Source organism: Etheostoma spectabile, chromosome 20 (genome assembly GCF_008692095.1).
Source record: "Etheostoma spectabile isolate EspeVRDwgs_2016 chromosome 20, UIUC_Espe_1.0, whole genome shotgun sequence".
In the NCBI taxonomy this organism is placed as follows: domain Eukaryota; kingdom Metazoa; phylum Chordata; class Actinopteri; order Perciformes; family Percidae; genus Etheostoma; species Etheostoma spectabile.
This window is the reverse complement of record NC_045752.1, coordinates 2,558,212-2,571,524: the sequence shown is the minus strand read 5'-3', so window position 1 is coordinate 2,571,524 and position 13,313 is coordinate 2,558,212. Positions and strand designations below refer to the sequence as shown.

The window sequence follows — 13,313 nt, the reverse complement described above, 5'->3', positions numbered from 1 at the left end:
TAGGTGTCCCTTGAGAAAACAAGGATGTGTCAGTGTTAATCCCTTTGTGTGGCATTCACACTCTTCTATCTCTTCTTCTGGGGGTAAAAAGATGTCATGGTTTCAACAGGTGGAACATGCACCAGCAAAGCAGTGTGTGTTCGTAGGTTGTATTAAGGTTAGTAAGGACTTCACACCATCCCTTCTCACTTTGCGCTACTCAGCACCAACAACAGATGTATTCACACAGGCATCCCCAGAGGACCAGCATAGGAAACTTGTCCGTTTTGCATCTCCAGACCTCAGTGTTAAGTGTAAAAACTAAAAATTACCAGTTCAAGAGTGGTGATTTGACTATTTTTATACAGTGAATAAGGCAACCAGCGAACAGCTTACTGTGTCCAGCCGAGAAATAATCAGGCACATAACCCCCCATAAATCAACATGTTGCCAATTTTACACTTCAGGTTTTTGTTTGGATTACACAAAACAAGGTATAACATGTTAATTTGTGAGCTTTAGAGGTGCTGGTAGGTGAATTTTATTACCTTAGGACTGGGCCAGACTAGCTGTTTCCCTGTTTCCAGCATCTCAACCTATGCTCCATCAGAAAGCGTCAAACTATTCTTTTAAAGTGCTCATATTATGCATATTTCTGGTTCACAATTGTATTTAGAGGTTATATCAGAATAGGTTTACATGGTGTAATTTTCAAATAATAGTGTGGTGTAATTTTGTGTTAAACTGCACACTGCTGCAGCTCCTCTTTTCACCCTATGTGTTGAGCTCTCTGTTTTAGCTACAGAGTAAGGCATCTCACTTCTGTTCCATCTTTGTTGGGAGTCGCACACACGCAGTACCAAGGGAAGGACTACTAGCCATAAAGAAGCAGAGTATGAGCTCGTGCCACACTAGCAGCTAGGTGAGCATTATAACGTGTGTTACAAAGTGACGCATGTTCGTCACGGAAGTAAAGGCTGGACTACAACAGAGATGTTTGGAGCAGTTGGTGAACACTGTTTCCTGTTGGAGATGGTAAGTCCCTTTGGGGGGGACTTTGGGTTTTTTCACTTTGTAACCCTATATAATGTGCACAAAAACAAAATATAACACAATAAAGGAAAGGGGAAAAAACCAAAAAGCATAAAATGAGCACTTCAATAACAGTTTGAGGCCCAAATTATCCAATATTCCACAAAAAATGAAACATTAGAGAAACATCCCAAAAGTGAATAGGAATTTGTGCAGCACAACTTTGTTTTTTCTTCTTTCCTGCCCGATTCCCAGATTTATCTTGTGACCCTTTGGATGGGCCCAACCCCTGTAAATAAAGTAGTTAAAACCAGCTCCACCTTTAAGCAGCATCAACAATAAGTTGGTGCTTAGCATTGCATCAGTTTTGACAAAATAGATCATTATTGATTTAAATGTTATCAACTTTGACTTCTTGTTTCTGCTTTCCTTTAAAATGATGGCACACGGCGCTCGCTTCCTGTCTGCTTGTGTCAAACGAGACGCTTATCAGCTGGATCTTATCATCTCTTCATGCAAAACACTCTCACTCTGTGGCTGCTGACAATGGGCCAGTTGCAGGGCAGGACTGCAGCCAAAATCTCCCCAGAGGAGCGAAGCCTTCAGGCTGGAGAGTCACAGTTTACAATGCTGGGTTTTCTCCATTTCATGCTCTCATACTCTCCATTGTCCCCAAGCTTTCACAGTTCCCCATCCGTAGGGCTTCAACAGATCATGTGACATTGCCTCATCCTCTGTTTGCAAAACGCCCTGCTTTTCTACCTCCACCCTGTTTAACTGTGGCTTTTTTTATCCAAATTTCTAAATGCTTATTATGAACACTATCTGGCATTGCACTCTTGTTCTATCTCTCACTCCATCATTCTTCGTCTCCTCGCGCTCTTTTCCACTTGATTCAAGATTTCCCACTGTGAACAGAGAGTGTATTGTGCCCGGGCCGATCTTGTCTGTCCTCGGTGTTGACTGTTTTGTCTGTGGGAATCGCTATGATGGATGGAGAGCCCCTCGATGACTGCAGTGTGTGCAAGCGGACGTTTCCACTCACTCTCCCTCATTCTGTTTTGGTTTGGTGTGCTACGTCTGCTCTTCTTCCCCTTCCAGTCAAGGATGCATGTTTCTTTTTCTTTTGTAAATGAGCCCATCCCATGGCTGCAAGGTCAGAAGGTCCCACCTCTAAATGCTCCTCTGCATCAACACTGAACTCTTCTCCTCTGGTGCACATGTATGTTTTCATAAAGGAAAGTCAAACTCCCAATTTCATAATCCAATAAGAGGATATAGCTTTTAAAGTATCAGATATGACACTAGGGGCTTGTCGGAGTGAAATCTTTTTTGACTAGTGCTGTGAATTTGCAACCACAGGACGTGAACGTGGCTAGTTTCACAGCTTTAGTCAGGGTGGAAAAGTATATTCAACAATTGTGGTCTGCTGGTTTGCGGATTGGCTGCGATTTGCGAACACTCTGGCTGGATCACCTATGGTAAATCGCTGCGACGCATGACCGCAAGATGTAATTCAGATCTTTACAGGGCTCCATCCTGCACACAGACACAGGCTTACTGTTTACACACTGCAGTCCTACTTATGTCTTTTAGAGATACACACATGATGCATCCAGCTCCATGTGCAGCTTTATGAAATTAGTGTTATTGTGAAGTGGCTAAACAGTCATCACTCCCTGGACCTGTGATTTAAGGATCACTGTCTGACCACGATCACACTGTCTGTCTCCAAATCCACTGTCACCAGGCACACTGCTTTACATCTCACTCAGCATTGCATTTTCCACTATCTGCCGATGATGTTGATAGTACGCACAATGCATGCCCAACCCTGCTTTTACGTCTATTACACATGGCCAGTATTCACACTGAAAAATCATTGGGCTCAAAATGGACCCAGTTTGGGTTAATAAAGCACATAATTTGGGTTGACTTTACACAGCACTGCCGGGTTGTTTTGAGCCAGTGTTAGTTAGTTAGTGTTTTTTTATTACTAAAATATGGTTATTGTGACCCAGTTAGACACAACAAGCTCAAGTTCCACCTTAAAGTATATGACAATGTGAAAATAATGAGTGAATATGAAAGGGGTTGCTCATATGAACCTACAGAGAATTATCACCTGAATCTGCTGCTGCCCTTGGCTTTGCGGAGCTTTATATTGAGTTTTAGCACATTTTTATGCTGTCCAGCTGCAACTTTACGGTTTTGGATCACTCTCACTTTCACAGCGTTGTTATCAGCTGCAGCCGGCAGGTGTTTTCAGAGAAAAAGCTCTAAAAACCCACTGTACACCACCTGTTCAGCACCAAGAAGCCGACAGACACAGTTAGAGACTAGCTGGGGGACATAGCGGAGCCTTTAGCAGCTAAAGAGCCAGAAATTCAGTGATTTTTACAGTGTGATGTTGGAGTGGAATGTTGTTCTCCTTTTTCCTTTCGCAGCAGTGGCCAAAAGCGAGATGACCCCTACCTGCAACACTAGCTTTTGTTAACTTGGAAGCCACACTCCAGCTCATCAAGTAGACCACACACAGAGTGAGGAGGAAGCTCACTGTTGAGGAAGAAATACAGAGGATAAAGAGGCAAAGGGGAGAGGAGTTAACAGTCTTGTTATCACAGGGGGTGAAAAATGAAATGGTGAGAGTTTTTTTCCACCATAAAAACTCATAATGTATGTTCACCACCTCCCCTCAGTGTCAAACGTGTTATCCTTTGCATCTCTCATCCTCGGGGCTGTCCTCTCTCTCACAATGTTGCTGTTAAAGCGAGTTTGGTTTATTTTCTTTTTATATGGAGTTTCCATCATGCTCCACTCCCTCTGTGGTTCCAGCGTGGCTGGCCAAATGGCAATAAAATGCTCAAAGGACATCAGAGAGGGAAAAGGAGACCTATTTGTTAGCCTAACAAAATCTCCAGTGGATAAATAGGCAGTCAACATGGGAGAAGAAAGGGGTGATGATCTGGTCCAGTGCTGTTGTGAGAGGTAAGACAAGTGTCCGAACACAAACAGTCGCAGAGAAGCATCTTACCAGTGTTAGTGTTTTTGTACAAGATTGGTCAGTAGTCAGTCAACCGACCTTCGACGTCTGAATTCAGTAGTTTTTATTTATGTTGTGGGAGCCTTCTTTTTTATGTACAAGGTCAATTAAAACTCAAAGTACTGAAAATATGCACAATTCAAGAAAATAAAGTAAACACATAAAAAAAAGAACATAGATCAAATAAAAACAGCTTTGGTCAAATAAAAAAAATGCATGCAAAGTCATCATAAAAAGCACTTTCCACAGCTGTGTTTGCTAAAATGATGGCTTTAAAATGGAAGTGGAATGAGTGAGCCCATGTTGAGATTTTCCTGCAGTCCGTTTCATTTGGATGTGAAGTAAGTGAAAACTGAAAGCAGATTTTCCTTGTTTTATTGTGGTGTGTTGATCTAAACAGTCCGGAAAAATCTATGTCAGTGTGTGTACCCTCTGTCCCGTCGTCTCACTCCTGTCAACGAAGAAGACTTGTCTTATTAATCTGATGGACTGTATGTGTGTAACTATATAATGGTTCAGTCTGTTACCTGACATACAACAGGAAACCTCAGGACATAGAGTCACAGATATGGATCAAAGATGGATTTCTGTCTAATTTGTTACTTTAATCTAAAAAAAGAAGAAGCAACTTAACTGACTGAGAAAGAGTTGTATGTGTAACTACATGTTACAAAGTAGTACTCAAAAGAACAGTTCAAAGATACAGCTGACAATATTCTACTGTTTTTATCAAAATCCCAAAAGACCAAAATCAACAATACAATTTGGTCCTACTAAGATGTGAATGTTTAATACAGGTCACAAAGACATACTCAAATTTTTGTTTTTAAGATTATTTATGTGGCCATTTTTAGGGCTTTGTGGACAGGACAGCTGAAGTGAAAGGGGGGGGGGGGGGGGGGGGGGGCACAGGTCGAAGTCAAACCTGCGCCCGCTGCCTTGAGGAGTAAACCTCCAAATATGGGCGCCCGCTTTAACAACTTAGCTATCCGGGGGCCCGACATCCTCAAATTTTAAATAAACTCACTTAGTTTAGAAACTTAGTTTCTAAAGCAGCTGGGAACTGAAGTTTTTAGCAACCGATGCTCCTACAAGTAAACGTGCATTTGTTTACTATTTCCAGTCACGATTTTGGCGTGCTAATGAGTACTTACAGCATGACAGTGTGTGGCATCTACAACCTGTGACCTGCTCATCATAATGGTTTTTAGATGATAACCAAAGGAGGGAAATTAGCTGTATCAGGCTTTGGATACAAAGAAAATACCTGTAGAATGAATTGCTGGTTTTGGTGTTTTCATTGGATTTGTAGATATATAAACAGTTTCAGTCACCAAATGAGCATCTTTCCTCACCTGATATCTGAATACACTGTTATCCATTGTTATTTACTTTTTATTGGTCTCCAATAAAAATTAAAAAATTTTCACTTTGTTGTAAGAACATACTACACACAGGCCTGAAATACACACAGGCTCAGGTCCTATACATGCATGATAGAGAGATGTCAGAGTGAGGGGGCTGCAACTGCTGGATAGGCACCCCGAGCTGTAGGGGGGTTTGGTGCCTTGCTCAAGAGCACCTTGGCAGTGCCCAGGAGGCTAATTGGCACCTCTCCATCCATCAGTCCGGTTCCTAACCCAACTCCCTACGGACTGAGCTACTGCCACCCCTTTTTGATTGGGGTCAGGTGGGTCTCCCATCTCCGCTGAGTGACCTGGTCATAGTCTGGGTCATCACACGGCTCTGGAGGTTAAATAGCTGTTAGAAGACACAATAATCTGCAAACACTTGGTGAAACTGGCCTTAAGCTCCCTCTCTGCTGTCCTGCCTCCCCCTCGCTGAATTGGCAGCCGTGCCCGAGAATAGGCATGTAAACCATGTAGGCCTGACACCAGTTGTTTTGACTGAGAGCACTGAGGCACTGACTTATTGTGCAACACAAGGCAGAGCCTTTAGCCTCCGAAGCTATAACGACAAATTCCCTGCTGTAAATACACACCTCGCACTTCCAGAATGGATCTTTTCCTGTATAGAATTTGGAAGTATTTTCCCTTAAAAGTTGTAGTTAATCCTATCTGAACATTTTTGATACACACGGCAGAGAGTATATTTTATCAGCATTGTACAGTGTTCCCAAGAGCTCCACACCCATTAGAGTAAATTTGGTACTCTGCTAGTTTTGAGCGGGCATCCAGGGCTATATCAGTGCTGTCAATGGACAAACAACACTCAAGTCCCCACTCAAATCACACCTACTTTTTTACTTTAAAGTTAATGGTGAAATAAAGTTACTAAATAGTATTGAATTGGCACTCAAGTTGTCTAGCCTAAGTGGCACTTCACTTATTGTCCAAGCAGGGTATAATAGGAGCTATGAATGATACACAAATACAGCTTGAACAAGATGTGGGTCAACCCATTTTAGCCATGCTACCAACATCAGTTTGTCCGACACTGGTTAATGACCAAATAGCTGCACCTTTTATTTAGTGCTAATTAGTAAATGTTAGCATGCTGACACGCTAAACTTATATGGTGTACATGGTAAACATTATAACTGCTAAACATTAGCATGTTAGCATTGAGCATCATCGGGAGTATGTTGCCATGCTGATGTTTGCATTTAGCTCAAAACACCTTGAGCTGCTAGCAAGGCTGTGTGCCGCAATCCTGTTACGTCGAAAAAATCGGCAAATTTGTTTCCGACTGGGAATATTCACGTGAACGCCACCTTCAAGTGGAAAGGACAGCTCTGAAAGTCAGTGAAAATGTTGTTACACAACTTGCCAAATAGACGTCATATTACACAGAAACATGGTGGAGAAAAGTAAATGTTGGGTTAATTAACACATTAAATAACATATTGTATGTAATTTTTTTGCTCACGTCATTTGTAAAATGGTGTAAGGTTGTAACTGTTATTTTAAAAAGTTATGATTCGCATAAGCCCTGATAACAACAAGTCAATTAAAGCAATACTTGAGTGGGTATTCCCTAAAGTAGTCCCTAAAAACTTGAGTTTTTTTTTTAGGGAATACTGGTGCTGGTGCAGCAACAAGTCTGGGACAAAATCCCCAATATAAAGCTTTAAACTGTTCAGCAACATGGATCTTCACACCAACTCATCATTCAGATGCTAACACTGTTAGCAATAAAATACAACACAACTTTCCAACTCGAGAAATAGGACTATCCAAGGATCATGTTAGTAGACTCTTGTTGTCAGTGTACTATAGAAATACATAGATGCCCTTTGGAGTGGGAGTATTTGTGTTGCTGAAGTGCTTTTTGTGAACATGTAATGCTGGTTTCATATCAAACAACATCCTGGTCCCCTTTTTTCACAGACTGTCAGCTGAGAGGAATAATTGCAGTTAATTGTGTGTTCTCTGTCTCTGTCTGATTCTGTCTTTATGCCTGCACTCTGTATTTGTAACACACTACTTCAGTCAGTGGACGCAGAAGGGCGTGTCACACCACCGCATGCTTGTTACATTAACACGCAAAAAAAGAAAGAAATCATGCCATGGTTCCATTTCAGGCTATATTATAATTAGATTTGAAACGTTCTTTTCTTGTGAGAGACACTCTGTTGTAGGTCTGTTGTATGCCTGATGATATGTAAAAGTAAGCTAGTAACTAATGTGAATTATTTATTTTTGCATGCAACAATTCAAATGCTCAGACAGACATAAAATGTTCCAGATGGAGATATGCTACAGAGAGGAAACCGATCTTCCCACCAGGGCCACAAGTCTGCCTTCCTGATTAGACCCCATTTGTTTCTAAACTACATCGCTGGTTAAAACAGCTTGACTGGGAACTAGTTATGACCATTTCAATGAATCCTTGTGAGATTTAGAATGAAGAATGAAGGCCAACAGTTGGAGATCTCAGCGCACTTGTATTTTGTCGGTGTGGTCCCAAATTACCCCCTCACAATTCTTTTACCACCCAGATAATGATTCATTACAGTTGCAAATCTCCACGCAGTGGTTTAACAACTTTTGATTCCAGTAAAGCCTACCCTGCAAGCCTCGCCAATAAACAAACATACTGTAATTAGGCTACTTAAAACCTTAAAGTTGGACTTCTCAGTGCTCCCTCATGGTGGTCTTGATTTTTAATCAGAGGTAATATACAGACTGCTTCAAATGACTTAAAGACCCCCTTTACTCAGAAATGTTCTTGTTGTTACTTCACTTGCTTATTCATAGATTTTGCATTTTGAGGGCCAAGGAGTATGTTTTAAGACATGCTAGTGGGATGCTAACTTTGGTTTGAATGGAAATATCTCAAAAACTATCGGATAGATAGCCATGAAAAGTTATACAGACATTTGTAGTTTTCAGATGATGTATCCTAGTAACTTTGGCAATCCTTTGGCATTTACTAAAGAGCCTAAAGGCATTTACTTATTGAGTGAAACGTCTCATCAAATGTATTGGATGTATTATCGTAATATTTGGTACCCAGATGTATTTCCCCCTTAAAATTAATTATTATAATTTTGGTGAGTCCATGACTTTTAGCGTCATCATCAGGTCAAACTTAAAATTGTATCTGTAAAAATCATTGTGACCAAAAAACTAATGATCTCCCCATCTTAGTTGTAGCAGTTGCAACCTATGGTTTAACAAATAACAAATGCTAACACGCTAAACTAAGAAGGTGAACATTAGCTAAACATAAGTATGTTGTCATTCCAAATATGTTTCTGGCATTGATGATGCAGGCTAATTGTCAATTTAGCATTATCAAATTTAAATTTGTCTAGTTCTTATAGCATAATTAATGTCACTTGCCAATTACATTATCATCAGCCTCAGCCGCATTGTAACGTTACTTTGTTTGCTGCTGCTAAAAAGCCAATGTTAGCATGCTAACAGACTAACTAAGATGGTGAACATACAATATTAAACATTGTAATGTTACCTGCTTCATCAGTTTGTTAGCATTGCCATTGTGAACATGTTAGCATTTAGCTTTAAGCCCTGCTGTGTCTGAGGCATCTTCACAGAACCGCAGGCAAGGCTTAGCATCCTTACATGCTAGGTAACTAGCTATAGGTATCAGTGTAAAGAGATGTTACTAGCATGGGTGACTTGTTAAAGAGTTAATTCTTATTAAATAATAATTATTGAAATTAGTCTTTTTTAAGTGGAAGAAACACAGGAATGTGCAAAAGATTGAGTAATGGTAAAAGTTCATAATATGAAGACTAAGTAGGCTAAAAGAATATAAAATAGAAACAAAATGTGGTAGCCTACTGTTTTTGTGTGAGGCTATTGGGGGCAACAGCCTTTTTTTTTTCTTCAGCTCAAAGAAATCTTCTGCGTTTACATCCTGAAAGAAAAAAAGAAAAAACTCGAGCAGCCTAGTGCAATATCCTGAGCAGCTCCTGGACACAAGGGGGGCCTGACTCCTGGAGAAATTTGATCCTGCATTGGGCCCTTTAAAGGAATATGGGATGAGTCTGTTGAATGGAGCTCAGAGTGAAGTCCTACTGAAGTCTGCGCTCCAGAGAAAAGCTAAGGACAAGCAGCCGCGGGACGGGGGTCGACACAAGACATGAACCACTGGAAAAAAGAAATGAATGAGGAATGAGAGCGGAGAGAAAGTCGAAGTGAAGAAGTTATGAGCCGAATTGCGACGAATTACAGGCTAATGTGTCCGTGAGCGGGGGAAGCCGACTGAAGGGGGAGAGAGACAACAAAGTCACAAGGTATAGTAGCTGTGAAGGACTCCGCTATAGAACCGACTTATCTCTTTAGCTTCTTCCATATCACGCACTGCTTTTGATGCAGATGCCAAGGGACACATTTAACCAAGACACACGAGGTTGTTAGGGACAAAAGCCGCAGCTGCGGTTAAGTAAATTGAGAGATGTCTGAAGTCTATTTGAACCTGAGCCTGTTTTTTTTTTTTTTTTGCTGACCAACGGTTTTACGGTTGCTACACATCTACCAAGCCGCCTGGCACACCTGTTCCTTGTGGCCTTTTTTGGACAAAATCTTGCCTTGAGGTAGCTTTTAAAAACACGTATTCAGGCTAGGCTATATTAAGTAGCCTATATATATGTTAATACAGAAAAAAGTAGGTCAAAGTTTTCTTGTTTTCATTGTCAATTGCATGGCTTTAGAGGGAACTGTGCACACATGCATGTTCTTGTCATCAACATGTGCATGTGGAGAAATACTGCTCCATACATGATACATCAATCTGACCCCTGCAGCAGCCGCTGTAGCAGTTACTAAACACCTTCTCAAGCTAAAACACGAACTGAAGATCTATTTTCTAGTCTCACAATGTATAGTTATAGCTGTCTCTTACTGTAACTCCTGTGTGTGTGTGTGTGTGGTGTGTGTGTGTGTGTGTGTGTGTGCGCAGGAGAGCTGCAGAGGTAGATGTTTACACCTCAGTGCAAAAGAATGTCATGGCCTGTACTTAAGGCTAAGACTGATAATGATTGTGGTCAGTTTGCTGAGGCCTGTCATTAACCTGAGCTGGAGGAGAGCTGCAGGTTTGCTTGCCGGCAATGGTAGCAGGAGAGGATGTGGAGGAAGGGAAGAAGGAGGGAGGGATGAGGAGGGTGGGAAAGGTGCTGGAGGAGCAGAGACGAAGAAGCAGCACAGGAGGATGGAAAGTGAGAGGTGCTGGGAGAAGGAGAGGTGAGGCTAGATAGAAAGAGGAGGAGCAGTACGACAAGATAGATGAGATGATAAATGGCAGGAGGATAAACGTGGGCTGCATTCATGTTTTAAAGAAGTAGGCCAAAGACTTGCATTGGCCTCTGCAGTGCTTTAAATATCTGATTTGAGTAATTGCTCAGTTAAAAAACCCTTTTAATTCTTAATTAGTATAATATAACAATAAAAAGTAGGCAAACGCTGTTATTTTTAAAGTTTTAAACATTCTCCTTTTGCACCACATAACATAAACATCAATATTTCTAAGAAAAGGGTCAAAGGTTAAGAAATATGTTGCTGCATTGGAGAGCCCCCCCCCTCCCCTTTGTTTATGGGACTTTATCCCAGCTGTACCATAATAGTGAGGCACTAATTTAAACAAAAGTGTGAGGCCTACTTGACCGGCTGGGAGTCGACAGAGGTCCCCTTTGTTAAACAAATGGGACCGCCGGGGAGAAGATAAGGCAATATTTAACACACCCATACTTGACTCCTCGAGCTCTCAGATAATTTGTCTTTGACTGCTTTGGTACACGCAGAGATCTGCCACGCCGACACGAATCTGCAGAGACTGACCCAGATTTACACACACACACACAAACACACACACATGCGCCTATGCTGTTTGATGGGAGTCTTTTATTTGATGGGGTGGATGGATACCAAAACATGGGAAAGCCAAGTTGGACCTCGGCAGAGACAACAACAGCGAGGATTTGAAATGTCTGGTGGGGATGATATCACTGAACCACCTAATCACTTACATCACCGCAGCTGCATGCTCAGCAGTGTGTCAGTGTGTGTTTGTGTGTGCGCGCTCATGTGTCTGTTTCCAATCTATTTCAGTGTGTATCTCCATCTGTGTCTGTCTGAGCTCTGGTAAGCAAGCGCTGAAGAGTTACTACTTGCTGGGGAGTGTGTGTGTGTGTGTGTGTATGAGAGTACCTATCCTCGGAGTAAAGGTGCAGTCGAACAATCTGCTTTTGCAACAGACAGACAGACAGACAGACAGATGCGCAATGTTCCAACCAAATAATTTTCATAACAATCTCTGATAGCTTCCATATTTTGAATAAAAACGTTTCTCAGCAGATATCAAATCTCACTCAGTCTGAGAAATAATGGAATATAACTGTCAGTGTAGTCAATAGAAAGCAGTTGCCGGTGACGGCAGGCAAACGATCCTGCTGGGATGGTTGCGGTGGCGTTTCCATTCAGTCGTCCTCCCCACTGTTTGCTCTGGCCGCGGCTACGTGCAAGTTCTCACAGCTAGATAGAAGTAGAGAAGCTCCCAGGGCCTTTGTGTCTGTCTGCATCCAGGAGAGGACTCACCATTCTGGGCTTCGGCTCCCACATGGACCTCACTCTCTGGGTGGCCTGAGTGTTACCAAACATGGATCTACCATGCAGATCCTGGAAAGCTTGTTTTTGTTTTTTATTTTTTCTACCACCACAATATTTCCAGCATTGGCATACTATTTCAGACAGAGGAGATAATGCAGAAGAGAATTATCATACATAGCTATCTCAGTGGAGAATTGTCTTTTGAGTTTCTATGATACATCCCACAATGGAGGGTTATGCTCATGCAAAAGGAGAAAATGGCTCCAGTTTAAATGTTAGCTGCAACAAAAGCTACATTACACACACACACACACACACACACACACACACACACACACACACACACACACACACACACACACACACACACACACACACACACACACACACACATTGAAAATGAGCTCATTTGTCGCAGACTGGTGATGTGGGGTTGAGTTTATCCTAATGCTCACCGATGCAGAGAGGAGTTGTGGCCTTTTGTAACCTTTGGTTGCCTTCATTCCTCATTCTGCTCAGTAGAACTTTTAACTTTACCTTTTCTGTTTATTCAGTTTGGTTGCTAGCACCGGTTGACATGAACTGAAACCCTTATGTCCAACAAGTAGCGAGTGCTAAAGAAATTGTTCCGGGGAGAATTAGCAAGGCAGTGCTGAGAGTGTTTAACCATTAAATGGCTTGTTTGCACCCAGCTGTTTTAGCTCCCGAATGAGGGCCTGGACTCATCTGTCCTTGCTTGCCCCAGTGTGACCCAGCACTGCTTGTTCAAGCGGCCAAGATTTCCCCTCTTCCCCACGCTGGCGTCTTGCTTTACTTAACCTTCATCTTCATCATCAGTCTGCCCTGGAGAGAGAGTGTGAGACGTCGGTAGATGAACCTTGACTGTTTAGCCTGGGTACAGCGGTCGGCTGGCGAAACCTCCACATGCATGACTTCTGTAATTTGTTTGCTAAGCCTGTATTTATGAGCATGCTAATTGTAGGGAGTGCCATGGCACAGTTATAGTTGCTGGACTTTGAACGTCTGCTGTTCTGCTGACAGTGTCTGGCGGCGCTTTTCGTCTGTCTGCCTGAATACTGCTTCACTTTTTAAAACTTCTTTTAAACTTACCTACTTTCTTACTTATTGAACTGCAAAATCTCGCACATCACTGGGCTCTTGTGACTTATAACCCCAAAGCCGACTGTTACAACTACTTTTATCTCAAGATGATCAGACTTTTA

The 13,313-nt window shown here is 41.9% G+C and overlaps 1 protein-coding gene across 3 annotated transcripts in view; it reads left to right on the top strand.

Annotated features, from left to right (window-relative positions):
- The first annotated feature begins 9,317 nt into the window (after positions 1-9,317).
- Positions 9,318-13,313, top strand: part of plekhh1 (pleckstrin homology domain containing, family H (with MyTH4 domain) member 1) — a 51,663-nt gene continuing 47,667 nt past the window's right edge. For 2 of the 3 annotated variants that reach the window (XR_004327002.1, XM_032500798.1), the window contains exon 1: positions 9,498-9,782. The gene's annotated coding sequence lies outside the window, so the exon portion shown is untranslated. Of the gene's footprint in view, positions 9,329-9,497; positions 9,783-13,313 lie in introns of those variants that run through there. The other variant, XM_032500797.1, reaches the window with a different exon arrangement.